This window comes from Zonotrichia leucophrys, chromosome 3, assembly GCF_028769735.1.
Source record: "Zonotrichia leucophrys gambelii isolate GWCS_2022_RI chromosome 3, RI_Zleu_2.0, whole genome shotgun sequence".
Lineage (NCBI taxonomy): Eukaryota > Metazoa > Chordata > Aves > Passeriformes > Passerellidae > Zonotrichia > Zonotrichia leucophrys.
The window spans coordinates 39,616,731-39,630,370 of NC_088172.1; positions in this window are offsets into that span (position 1 = coordinate 39,616,731).

A 13,640-nucleotide genomic window follows, 5' to 3' on the forward strand; every position below is an offset into this window, starting at 1 on the left:
GACTAGTGAATCCAGCTGCTTTTTATGTTTTGCCACTCCAAGTTTTCACACTGTTCCCTGGCTTCAGTCAGACATCCTATTTCTTCATTTTCACTAAAAATGCCTGACCTTCCCATGTAATAGCCTAGATTTGCCTATTGCATAATGCCTATGGCATTTCTGGCCCCAGAAAATAACCATTCAGATTAAGTTAGTATACTAGTCCTTTTGCAACAAAGTGGGCATAGGATGGAGAGCTGTTGGCCAAAGTAGTGTGTTTTCCTTCCTGGATTTTGAAAATTGAGAATATCTTGTATGGAAATGCATGTGGAGCCAACATATTGCTGTTTGCACAATGTGTGGTGGTTATTTAGATACCTGAAGGGAAGTAACCTTATGAATAAACTGTGCTGACTGTCTACGTGCCAGTCCCCCTGGACCTGCTGTGTCGTGATCTCATTAAACTATCATTTAGCTTTCATTAAGGCAGAAAGGAAATACAGGAGTGGCTGTCAATCTAAGTCTGTTTTGCAATTCCGGGGCCAAATCCTTTTCACCTCACTGGAACAAGTTATTCCACTGAAACCAATGAAGTACTTCTGTTAAAATTTGCTCTTGATCAGTGTGGAATGACCTGATACTGCTACTAAGCTAATTGAGCTTCTCTCTACTGAACCTCAGCAAAGTTCAACAGATGTGAAGCTGTCTTCTTGTAGAGTGGTAAATACACCCTCCTTTCTCACTGCAGAACTCCTCAGGCCTCAGGTGGGTGAGTCTGAAATGATGACTGACCCTATTGATCTAGTTTGCTCTAAAAGGAACAAGGGATGATTTCTGAAGTCATAATTTTGATCTCTTGCTCTCCCATCTGTCCCCACAGGAATTCACTCTGGTACACAGCCTGACACCCAAGCCCTGCTGGCATCCAGCTGAGGTGTCGAGTGGGAATCACAAGTAATGGCAAGTTATTTTACACTGGGGCTTAATATTGCAGAGGAAAATAAATCTATTAAGTAGAGTTCTAGTGAAAAACAAGAGCTGACAGCTGCAAAGCATTACAAGAAGAAGCAAGCAAAGCATTAAGTATTATCTGATCTAGAACTGTTATTTTCTTTTGCTTGTTGGTTCTGACAATTAAAGTGCTTAATTATATCAAAGAACAATTTTAATGGAGGAAAATTCTAGTGGTATCTGACACATAACTGAAAAACATTCAGGCCATTTGTGTAAAGGGTCTAATTTGTAGGGCATTTAGATAAAATGAAACTCAATGGATAATGCATTGTACATCCAGATGCATTTGTGATTTGGACTGGGGAATTGCAATTATTCCCCAAGAATGAGGAATACCCAGTAAGTATGTGGCATCAACTTGCTTTGTTTAAGTCCCTGCTCTTAGAACACACTGCTCCTCATGATTGCCTATAGGATAGTGAGGTGCATTGTATGCTACCCTACTCATCTATTCAAACCAGCTTTTCTAAATGATTTCTTATGAGGTAACCAAGCCCTGATGAGGTCTGACAACCTTAATGCTGAGTGCTGTTCAGGAACAAATAAAGGCTTCCTATCCTGGACTGCTTTCAAGTCAAAGACTCATCCTGTAATGATCTCTTCTGGTGTCTCCAGCATTCAAGCAAGACACTAAAGACACTGCTGGCACACCACCCAAGTCTAGGTAAAAAGCAGAAAAACAATGCAGTGAGTGACATGAGAAGGGAGTCAATGGTAAAAGCATGGACTGATGTGTTGGAAATGAGAGAAATGTCATGGATGAAATTCTAATTCTGTTGAAGTCAATGAAAACATTGGCACTGATTTAAATGGGTCAGAATTTCATCTGTCTACACACTTCTTACCAAAGAATCTTATTATTCCTGACTGACAATTTCCTTTAAGCATTAGTATAAAAGTGGACATTGATGGGGCCAGAGTACAGATTTGTTTGAAGAACGTGCTTTGACTATCAAGGGTGATCCGGAAAAAAAAGTATTTGTTAATATAAATGGAAAAAACATGGAACACAAGCTTCCCGAAATATATTTCTCTTTGTCTTGAGCTTGGTGATTAATTTGGAAAAAAAAAGGTACTTGAAAAGAGTGATTTTGAAATTTTTTTTTATTTAAAATTTTAAGCTAATAATCCCATACTGAATTTTCCCTCCCATTTATTGTTTTTAAATGTGAATCACTATGAAAATGAAATGGTACATTTAGTTTTACCATATGTGTGTGTGTGTGTGTGTGTGTGTGTGCATACAAATAAAATCCTGAAAGATATATACTTAAATAAAATAGTTTTTTATATTATAATCACATCCTTAAAGACTTGAAGTACAGGGCTTAGGGCATTACAAGAGCTGCTCACATCATAACACCATTTCTGGACATTTGGAGGAGATTAGAGAATACAGAGCCTGGCTCTGCCTTGGCTTTTCCTCTGACCTTAAGTTTGCCTGCCCTCTGAGCAGTGTTTCAAGTACTAAACATATAAAGGGTTTGGACTTCACTCTAAAAACCTCTTCTGATATAGACCAGGGGGTTTTTGATAGTGAGACTGCTCTTATGGCACGAGAGGGTCATTTGCAGATCTTTTGACTCCCTCTCATGCTGTTTTCCACAACAGTGTCTGACACTACTTGCAAGGCTCTTTGTGGACAGAAAGACCAGCCCACAGTTCCCATGGATTAATTCACTGGCATCAGCCCTAGTGCAGGTGACTACACCTTTGGGACAGCAATAGAAATTTGGACATGTAAAGAATCTCCTTCCTGTTATGCTTTTGTCAGCACAACGCTGCTCTGGGACACTGCAGATTTCTTCAGAAAGGTTTGGCAATTATACATAATACCTTATAGTGCAACCTCTTGGCCACTACTCCTATGAGTGTGTTCATGCAGTGCAACTTTGTAAATTAAATTTATTCAGAAAAGATTAATCTGCCTTTGAATTGTAAAGCACACACATATGAGAATAATAAAAGCTGCAGGATAATTTATTCACTAGTGATGCAAATGGGAAATGAACTTTGCCTGTCTTACCCTTCCCTCCACCCTTCTGCCAAACAGGAAATACTGGTGGGTGGACAGAGCTGAAAGTTGTCACTAGTTTGAAAAACTGGAATTTGGAGAGCTTGTGAAAAATTCTTCAGAACTGGGTTTGCTTCTTTTTTTCCTCTGATCCCTGGGAGGACATATTTCTCAGTATTTTCATGTGACTTCTCACAGAAATCCTCAAAAATGAGATTTGCTTGAAGGGCACTGTTCTCTTCGGACCTGAAAAGCCAACATCTGCCTGGGCAGTGTGGCTGTGTCCCACGGAGCCAAATGTGTGAGGTCCACTTTGAGATGTAGCAGCAATTTGTGGGAACTCATGCTGTTGCTATGCATGTTACATCCCTCTGCCCAGACTGCTTATGAGCTCAGTGTTGGTTTCCAGGGCTGCCAGTCAAGCAGCTTTCACCAGAACTGAAGTGACTTGAAAGAATCAAAAGAAAAATACCCCTAATTTTTCAAAAGGGATTATTTGCAGTGTGAAAGCTAATAATTTAAAATTCAGACATTAATCCAAACCTGTAACCTTTAGCAAGAGCACAATTTACTTGTTATTTATCACCTAAATGAATGCACATATAATTTTTTTTTCAGTTCAAACACAGATGAAGTTCAGATGTTTAATTGGAGCTAGTAATTTCAAATTTAACCATGAAAAGCAGAAATATAATCTTCTAGTTCGGAGAGACTGACCTTTTTTCCTTTAGTACTTGGAAAAACACCGCAAGCTGTTTTTTTAAGTCAGGGTATTAGATTTATAGGCTTCATCCCTCGCTTTAAGGACTGCTTGACTGCTTAAACATTTATGAAGTTCAGTGAAAGCTGATGAAAATTAATCATGCTTTGAATGGATGCTGTGTAATGGGTGAGTTTCACAATAATTTGGTGTGATCACAAATAGGCAGGTAATTCCTCCTTTAGCTTCCTCACTCCTGGGTGAAAGCCCTACACATATGTGTCCTCAAAAGCCTACCTTAGGCATGCAGCAGGCTAAGCCTGTCTCACAAAGCAAAGTGGACATCTCGTGTGAAGATAGTAGGGAAAATCACATGAAGGATTTATCGGCACAGACATCAGAAATGGGAGCAGTCTGCAGTTTGGGACAGGTGTGGGGAGGGGGATGCATCAATAAAGGCAGATCAGCTGCTGTCTGCTGAGAGAGAGGTAGAGGCCTTCCTTCCTGACTGAAAAACAAGCAAACAAACAAAAATAAAGCAAACAAAAATTTTAAAACAAACAAACAAAAGAGAGTAGGCAGTGTTTATTCGGGCTGACCTCGAGTGCCCTGCTGCACAAGGCCCTGGGGAGGAAAGTACAGCAAACCCTCTGCATCCCTTTGGAGGATCACACCCGGAGCAGCAGCAGCTGCCACAACAGCAGTGGCTGGTGCAGTCAAATGCATGACTGACACATGCCTGTCAGGATGATAAACCCAAGAGGGAGGTGAAATGTCATCCCCCCACCAGCTTTTCAGAAGATAAAAATATGCCCGGAGGGACTATGACTAGCTTTATAAATGCTTGGAAGCGAACACTGAACCAGATAAGGGGCTTAAAAGCAGAGATTTGTTATCTGTGGGCTAATCTGGCAGGTGTGATAGGGCACATCCACTGCTGCTGGTGCTGCTGGTGCTGCACACCCGAGATAAGGCTGTGTGGCACACGAGCAGCTCTGCTTGCAGTCCCACTGCCCTTCATGCAGCCCCTTAAACCAGAAAAATCTCTGACTCCTTTGCAACACTTCTCCTGCCTTCTGCTCTGCATTCTCCACTCTCTCCTCATCCTGCAGGAAGGCCCCTTCCTCCAGATTTGTCACTGCTGGCAAACGCTGTGGGAAAAGGCTAAGGCAGTGTTTTTCCCAAGAAAGGCCATTTGTGCCCTCCCTCAGTTCTTCCTCTTTATACTACTTCATTCTGGATGTTTAAAACATTATATTGGGAATATTGTTTACAATATACAACACCAGGAATATTGTTTATTTTCTGGATGAAGCTGTAATTTTCTCCAGTCAAGGATGTGCAAGTGCTAAAAAAGGAAATGTTAAACCAGGTTGTATTTTTTACCTATTTTTTTACCTTTCCTTCTTAGAAACTTCTGCATTTAAGAGTGAAAAATTTTTGATCTTCTTTTCCATTTCTTGAAAAATGTTATTAATGAACTATATACCATGTGGGAAATCCTGTAGAAAAGAAAAAAAATTCCTCCCTTACTTTGCTGAGAAGCCTGAAAAATGAAAAGCAAGCATAAGCATATCCTGTACCAGATTTCCTCAGGGAAAATCAAATTTGGGAGGGGAAGTTAGAAGTAAAAATAAGAACAGATTTACTAAACATCTCTAAACTGCTTTATCTCTTTGGCAGATAAACAACAAAACCAATTTTGCATTAATAGAGGCAGATATGAGCTGGAAATATGAGATGGAAATCTGAGAAAGAGCTTTTGAGCCTTCTCCCCAAAGACTGATGGCTTTGCAAGCCATGCTATTAGAGTTGGATCAGTCCCAATTGTCATCTGCAGAAACTACAAGTCACACAAAGTTCCATAAATAGTGCTGAGCAAGGTAGAATCTTATACAGTTTAAAGATTTAAGAAAGAAAATGTTAAGTGAAGCAATAATACTTAAAAGATTATATTTGATTTGCTATCCAAAGTATTGGAAGTGTCCATTTAGGCCAGTGAATTTTTCATTGATCTTTGCTGAGGCAAAAACAAACAAATAAAACCAAACCAAACCAATAAATAAAATGGACAAATCTTAGGCAAAGGTAATCTAGCAATGTTTTAAAGAAAAGAACTTTAAAGAATTATGTGCTCTCAAAATTCACTAATTTTCAGGGATTCAGAGGAATCCAGAGATGGGAGGAATTTGTAGAGGTTTATTTTCTCCATCACTAGTCCAGGTATTATCATTCCCACAAATATCTATCTAGCTCATTTTATGTTCTTTCTTCATGGAGTGCCTCAGCCACTTCAGGCACCAGTGCTTCATTTGCCTTGCAACCCACAAGGTTTTCCTGGTGTGTCCCTGGGCTCCTCCTTGCTCTTTGGCCATGGGACTAGCTCTTGTCCTGCCTGCCACAAAAATAGACAAAGGAATACTTCTTTGCTCTGTCCCTTATTTGAAGGGGGGAATTTTTGTCCAGCTAACCTGGATTGTGCTTATTAGTATTACCAAGTCAATTTTCCCTAGTCTTGCCTCCCAGTTTGTCTATTTGTCCTTAATCATTCTTAGAGCGTTCTTCTCAATCTTGTGCAAAGGGTTCATTTTTTGGTCTTGCTTTTCTCCATCACTAATATCACCAGTAAGTGGATAGAGCCCTTCAGGCAACATCTCTTTGGTACCATACCAATACAATATTGATATGGGTTTGTTTTTCTGCACTAACAAGCTCTTTTTGACTTATGCTCAGATTCTAAATAACAATGACACAAATCCTTTTCTTAGAACTGCACACATTTTAATAGTACTTCTATGCACTGAGAGCAGTCTAATCACCCATCTAAATGAAGGTACAGTTTTTACAATTGTAAATGAAGGTACAGTTTTTACAATTGTAAAAGTTTTAGGAAAATTGATCTAAAGTAGTTTCTCTGTGAAAATCAACTAATCCTATTAGAAAACTAGGATGATAGGATGAGTGTATCTAAAAAAGGCATACAGTTGAGGTCTGTATGGTACGCAAGTACCATAGAAAAGGGGAACACAGACTTATTTTTCTCTTTTCTAGAGTAAGAACTAGTGAAATTCAAATTAAATAGCAAGAATCACATTCAAAATCACTAGACATTGTTTGTAATGTACTGTGAAGTAGAGCTCCTAGTATTTCTTGCCACAATATGTATTGGATGGAAGAAAAAATATGCTTGTTTAGAAAGGCAACCAAACAATTCCCAAAGAAAAGTAAAAAGAAATCACACTCTGCATAGACACTCCTTGAAATATAATCTGGATTTTTTTTAAACCATTCTTTCCTAGGGATCTATCTTTGACCACTTTTATAGATGAAATGTGGCTGACTGTATTTTTTTTTGTTTTCAGTGCATGGAAGTACTGTCAGAATCACAGAATCACAGAATAATGAGGTTGGAAGGGACCTCTTAAGATCAACAAGTTCAACCTATGCCCTAATACCGCAACTACAGCATAAGCACCAAGTGCCATGTCCAGTCTTTTTTAAACACATCCAGAGATGGTGATTCTACCACCTCTTTGGGAAGAGCATTCCAGTACTTTATTATTCTTTCAATGAAAAATTTTTTTCTAATATCCAACCTATACCTTCCCTGATGTAGCTTGAGACTGTGTCCTCTAGAATGTAGCTTTTCAGGTATACTTCCCTAGTCTGATTAGGGAAAAATTGTATAAAATAGTCCAAATCATGTCTGATGTCAAGATAAATCACATCTATTGGTTCTCCTTTATTTGTCAGATATGCTGCCCTGTCAGTGAAAATACTGACAAAAACAAGATATTGACTTGACAGAATTCGCTCCTGAAAAATCCATATATATTATTATTCATCACTTTGATTTTCATTTATATGCTTGTAATAATTTATTCATTTAGCTGTTCCAATACTTCTCTTGAAAATGAAATGAAGTCGGTACGTATGTGGTTTCCTATGCCTTTTTTTCCCTCTTTCTTGAAAATAGATGCCACATCTGCCCTCTTCAGACTTTTCACCTTTTCCCATGTCTTTTAAATGACTTGGTGATTCAACAAAGCTCCTCTTTAAAATTATTTATGATGACAGTGCGTCAAGACTTGCCATTTTGAAAAATTTTTTTCTGATTTTAGATATGCCTTTCATACCTTCTTTGAGCAATATATCAATACTTTTCATCTCAGTTGCCTTGAAGATCAATTTTTTCATTGCCTCTTTTCTATAAACATATTTATAAATTCAGCCACTAGTGGAACATTATCTATGCCCCTACCTGCTGCTCTTGGCACAACATTGCACTTTTAAGCTTGTCCTTTGTAATCTAAATAATCCATTTCCCCCGCCTGTATACTTTGCTGTGATGTTTAAGATACATGCACCCCTCATTTGGCAAAAGTAATTCCTTACAATGCTTCATACTTTTCTTTCACAGTGGAGTAATTTATGTTGGTGTCCCTTTTCAGGAGACCCCTGCTTTTCAATCCCTTTTCTTCATTACCTATTCTTTCATAAGACCTCAAAGGACAGTTTTGTGACTTTTTTGTTGACTTTGAGGTTTGTCTGTATCATAATTCCTCTGCACCACAAATGCTTCTGCAGGATCTGTTGCTACAATGGTTGTTCCTTTCTATTAATGGGGTCTGTGTCAGAATGATGGTAAAAAATGTTCATTTTTTTATGAGTAACAACCAGAATAACAATTTTTAATTCAAGGAAGTATGAGCGCTCTCTTTGAGTCAGGCCAAACTAACTATGCACAGGAATGGGTAACTGCGGTTAGAGTTGGGTAGCTCTTATCCCTGAGAATCACTCATGAGAGAAAAACTTAAAGCTGGAAAAACCAGATTCTCTTTACTTTTCATTTTCCACTTTTCTCTATTTTTACAATTTCTTTTTTGCTTCAGTGTGCATTCCCTCACAACTTTTCTGCTGGGGTTGTACTTTTATGCCCATAATATATTCACTGTCTCAATTACATCAGTGTTTGCCAGAGCAACATACCCAGAGAAGCCCATGGCAACAGCTACAGTATCTTGGATAGTTTTTGGTGAGCTTTTGTTAAATATTTTTGCAGTCTATTGGAATTATTTAAAACCATGTTACATTTCTTCAAAGCTGTCTACTTCAGCGGATGCACCAGCCTTTCAGAGCTCCGAGCATTCCATAGCCAGATGTCTCACAGCTAAGTGTTTTCTCAGCTGGGTGGGAAATCAGTGAAACTGCAGAAAGCAGTGGTGGGAATAAGCAGCCTCAATGACACACTTATATTCTGATTTCACATGGGAGAATGGCACAAAATCCTGAAGTATGAATCCCCATCTTGCTGCTAATTTACCTTAATAAAATCCAGTTCAAACAGAGAAAATGTAAGCTGACAAACATGGACTACACAGAGTGTTACAATATTTTACTCAGAAGTTATTACAGCTCATCCTGCTTCCAATAATACATTTGTGTTACTCCAGGATAATAAATTTATTTTCACTCTCTCTCTATATATATATATAATGATAATTATGAATGTCAAATTGTTGTTTCTACTGCAAGGAATTTATGAAACTCATTTGCATCAGGCATGAATAATGACAAAGAGATTTAAAGTAACTGTGATTGGTTGTGAAAAGGTATTGAAAAAAGGAAAAAATCCATATTCACTTGAGGTGGCTTCTGAGCTGTGCCAGTGTGTATCTGATGCTGAATTCCCTGCTTCAAAAGATCATATGAATTAATTTAATTTATCAGTACATTTACATAAAATTGTGAGATGGAGATTGGAATTCTCAAAAAAAAAAAAAAAAAAAAAAGAAAGGTAAATGTTGCACAGAAACTTTGGTGATGAATTAGCAGAGATTTCTTCTATAACTGACCTCCTGGTCTTTTTTAGAGGAGATGCCTCAAGATTGCAATTTGGGCAGCAAGAGGGACAAAAGAAACAGGACTTTTTACCAAGAAACACCTTGCATTTCTGGCTTTTTTGTCACTCTGTGCCATGTTTCCTGCAGCAGCATCACCTCCAAAAGCAGCCTGGAGTTAAAGTGCATGGATGGAGTGGGGCCAAGGTGAGGAAGCTGAGTATACTTAAAAGGACTTAAAAGACAGTTTTGGGGTAGTGAGAGAGTGTGGTCTGGCTTCTGTACTGATTTTATACTGATCTTAAATGTACCATGTGCATTTTATACTGATTGTAATGTACCACGAAAGCATCCTATACAGGGAGGAGAAGTCAAATTTTCCTCCAGCTTTGAAAAGAGAAAAAATACAAATATTAATGGGCTTGTAGACTTGACTCAGCTTTTCCCACTCAAAATCTGCCATATTGAAGCTGACTTCCTTTGTCTCAGTAAGACTTCAGAAATGACAGGACAAGACACACCTGTCCTGTGTCTTAAGTACATTTTTAGGAGTAAAAATCAATATTTTCAGTTCCTCTGCCTCCCAGAAAACAAACAAAAAGCAAAGCTAGTCGTAGAATCAGTCACAGAATCACAGATACATTTAGGTTGGAAAGGACCTTTAAGCTCATCAAGTCCAACTGCAAATTTATTTCCACTTTTTTTCAAAATTTTACTTCTAATGTTTCTGCTCAATGCCTTGGCTATGAAACGCAGATAATCTATCACAGAAAGCTGTGATATTTCATAGGAAATAACTCCATGTCTCAGCCTTTTTTTGCAACAGAAGAATTTGTTTGGTATATATGATAATTTTTGTCATGGCTACAGCCATTTTGAGTAATGCTGCATTTATAGTTATGACCTCTCAGTAGCTGGCTGATATTAAAATTCTGTTAGGGGGAATTACCTGATTTAACAAATACTTGTAGCTACTGAGCAAAGCCATACACTGTCATGGAAGAGAAGTCTTTTTTGAAAGATCATTTGAGAAAACATGTGCCATATCTGCTGACCACAGAGACTAGAAAAACACATTTACCAAAATATTTTTTCTGTGGATCAACACATTCTCTGCTCACTGTTGTGATGGCACTCTAAAAGAAAGGTGCATAAAAGTAGCACGCTTTTTGATGCCAAGTCTCCAGGCCCAGCTTATTTCACCTGAGGGTCTTTCTGTGACCGAATCCAGACTCACTTAACTTTTTAATTATTACTGACAAATTCCAGGTACTATCAGGTACTGAATCCTGGCTACTGTCTTTTCCTGTATGCACCTTCTGCTAACTGTAGCAATATTTACATAGCTATTTCTAACCTGACATTTTTTACTAATCTGGATTCCAGATGTATGCTTGTCACTCTATAGAGATAATTGTGTTCTATTAATTTATGTTCATAGAGGTCTTGTGTAAGGTACTAATGTCTGTACTAAACTTCTGTTTTTGTAGGTAAGATTACAAAAGTGTCTGGGAGTACTGAGGATTTGGACATGATAGATCCATTCAGCTTTCCCAGTTTGGCTTCCTGGCCCTTTTGCCTCTCAACACATATTTTTGTTCTTTTCATTAAATGCTTTCCTTGAGGTTGGATTCAGAATATAATTTTGTCATCTCCTTCCTCTTTGTGTCAGTACAAATCCCTTTCATTACTTCTTCCTTTGGCACCAGTTAAGGTTGCTCTTGGGCTGGAAAGTCAGTTCCTGTGCATGCTGTAATCTTTTCCAAAGCCCGTGCCATCTCTCTCCTTCTGCCTCCTGTCCTTTGGACACCAGTTCCCAAGCAAGGCCCCTGGGAGCACTGGCTGCTGGCTCGTGCACAGCTGGCAGCAAACTTCAATCAGGCTTGTTTCATCATTTCCAGCTCCAAATTACCTTAGAAGAATTTAGGCTCCACATACCTTGCTCCTAATATTACTTTCCTTCACACTCATTGGTGCCCTTGCCAAAGGGATGTTGTGTGATCCCATTTGGAAAAGATGACAACCAGCACTTTTCCGGTTGGAAATTAAATGGGAGGGAGGTAGGAGCAACTGAGCGGATGGGGAAGAGGTGGATGGAGGAGATGGAGGAGGATGGGCCATTTCCTAATGGAGATGGGAAAATGCACTTTTGGTCTTCTGTTGAGAGGTCTGCTTGGGATACCTGTCCTGTCCTGTCCTGGAGTAGTTATGGTAGGAGAAAGAAACAAATGAGATTACTTCAGTCCAAGCAGAGATGAGGAGCCAGTCCCTCACTATGGGAGCCTGGGATGTTGCTGTGTGACTGCGAAGGCACAGCAGCTTTAACTGCCCTGCACAGCTGAGCCTGGACTGAAGCCAGCAGCAGCCAGGCTGGGTAAACCTCTGTGGAGTGGGCTGTGTTTGCCCTTGTGTCTTACAAGCTCTAGAACTAGGTATTTCATCCCTCTTTTGATTTTAGTAGTGTAAGATAATCAATAAAAGGAAATTGTTTTGACAGAAAGTTGAAACAGAAAAGGCAGATGAAACTTCTCTTTTAGGTTATGCTTATTTTCTATAACAAAATTGCTTTTTTCTAAGTTTACATGACTTTAAATAAAATGCATGCATATAAAAGGTGTTTAATAGGAATTGAATCAATTCAAAATACATGCTTTAACCACCTCTTATTTTTCATGTTTTGAAATGGATAAACTTTGTCCCTGTTTTCCTCAGCTCTTGACAAGGCCCAGCCCAAACACAGTTCAAATGAAGTAGAGAGCTGAGGAAAATGACACTGGCTAAGTTTGGCCACTCATTTCCTATAGTGGTGCTATAGCTCTTTCCTTCCTGCAGGCCAAAGTTTGGCTTTTACTCTTTTTTATGTACATGGAAATCTACAGCATGTAAATATTTTTACCTTTTGCCACTGAGGTTGGAAAAAATGTTTCATATCTGTGATCTATTCTTTAGGCCAGCATAGATTTCTGCAGAGATTGACAGCAGAGCAGTAACTGTGTTAGAAAATTTTACGATCTGTACAAGTGTAGAGGTACAATGCCCAGCCTTTCCCCTTTTCCCAAGGGTAAACAGGCTGTCCTTCATCCACCTGGATCAGGAAGGAATCTCTGCTGGACAAGCGGAAGGATTTCTTCTTTGTGGGCCATGGAAGAGCAGCTGAGCTATTTCTGCCTCATTTGTCAGCACCTCTCCTCTCCAAACAGATGCCCAGGGTGCTTTCTCTGCAGGGAAGGAAAAAGCTTTTGAGCACATCTTCCAGCTGACTAGCATGGAAAGATTTCCATGGAGCCTCTAGCTGGGAAAGCAATAAGCAGGGTTTGGTTGGAAACAGTAGTGAACATGGAGAAAAGACTATAAAGATGTTGTCTCGTATTGTTGTGTCTTGGTGCCTTCTTGCTCTGTCTCTCAAATGCCAACTGTTGGTTCCTGTAGGTTTGTGAAATTAGAAAGTATGAGTATTTCCAATCTCTTCCAGTCCTCCCCACCAAAAAGCCAATTTAAAAATAAAGCAAGCAGGAAAACAAAATTGCCTCATCAAAGGAGATTGTTTGAAAAACATGTCACATTCCTGTCCTTGAGCAGATGGTGGTGAAGTGTTCAGTGAGTGTATGTCCTCCAGCTCATGGTAGGGAGAGGTCAGCAGGAGCACTGACTGTTCTGAAAGGTATAAAACCGGCTCTTTGAAGAACATTGATGTCAAACCTATTCCTTGGACAGTAAAATGTCCAGGCTTAGTTGGTTTTCACGCTACACTCAACCAGTGAAATCTCCCTGGAGCAAACAGAAAAATGTTTGTCATTCTTGGAGGAGGAAACACTTCCACAGAAGAATGGGGTAATTGACCAAAGTATTTCATTTTAAGAAGCCATTGAATAGTGGTGACTATACCTCTGGTCTTATCTCAGCTGGCTCCTATTTTACTTAAGAGTCACAGTAAATGCTTTTTGCTCCGCTGAAGAGTCAAGACCTGCTCTCAAAAGCTGAGGAATATGTCCTGAGAGTGTGCTCTGAAGTACTTGACTCTTCTGCATTAGCCAACAGTTTCTGTATCTCCGTCAAAGCTGCACAGATTGTTATCTTCGAGGTTACCTGGGCA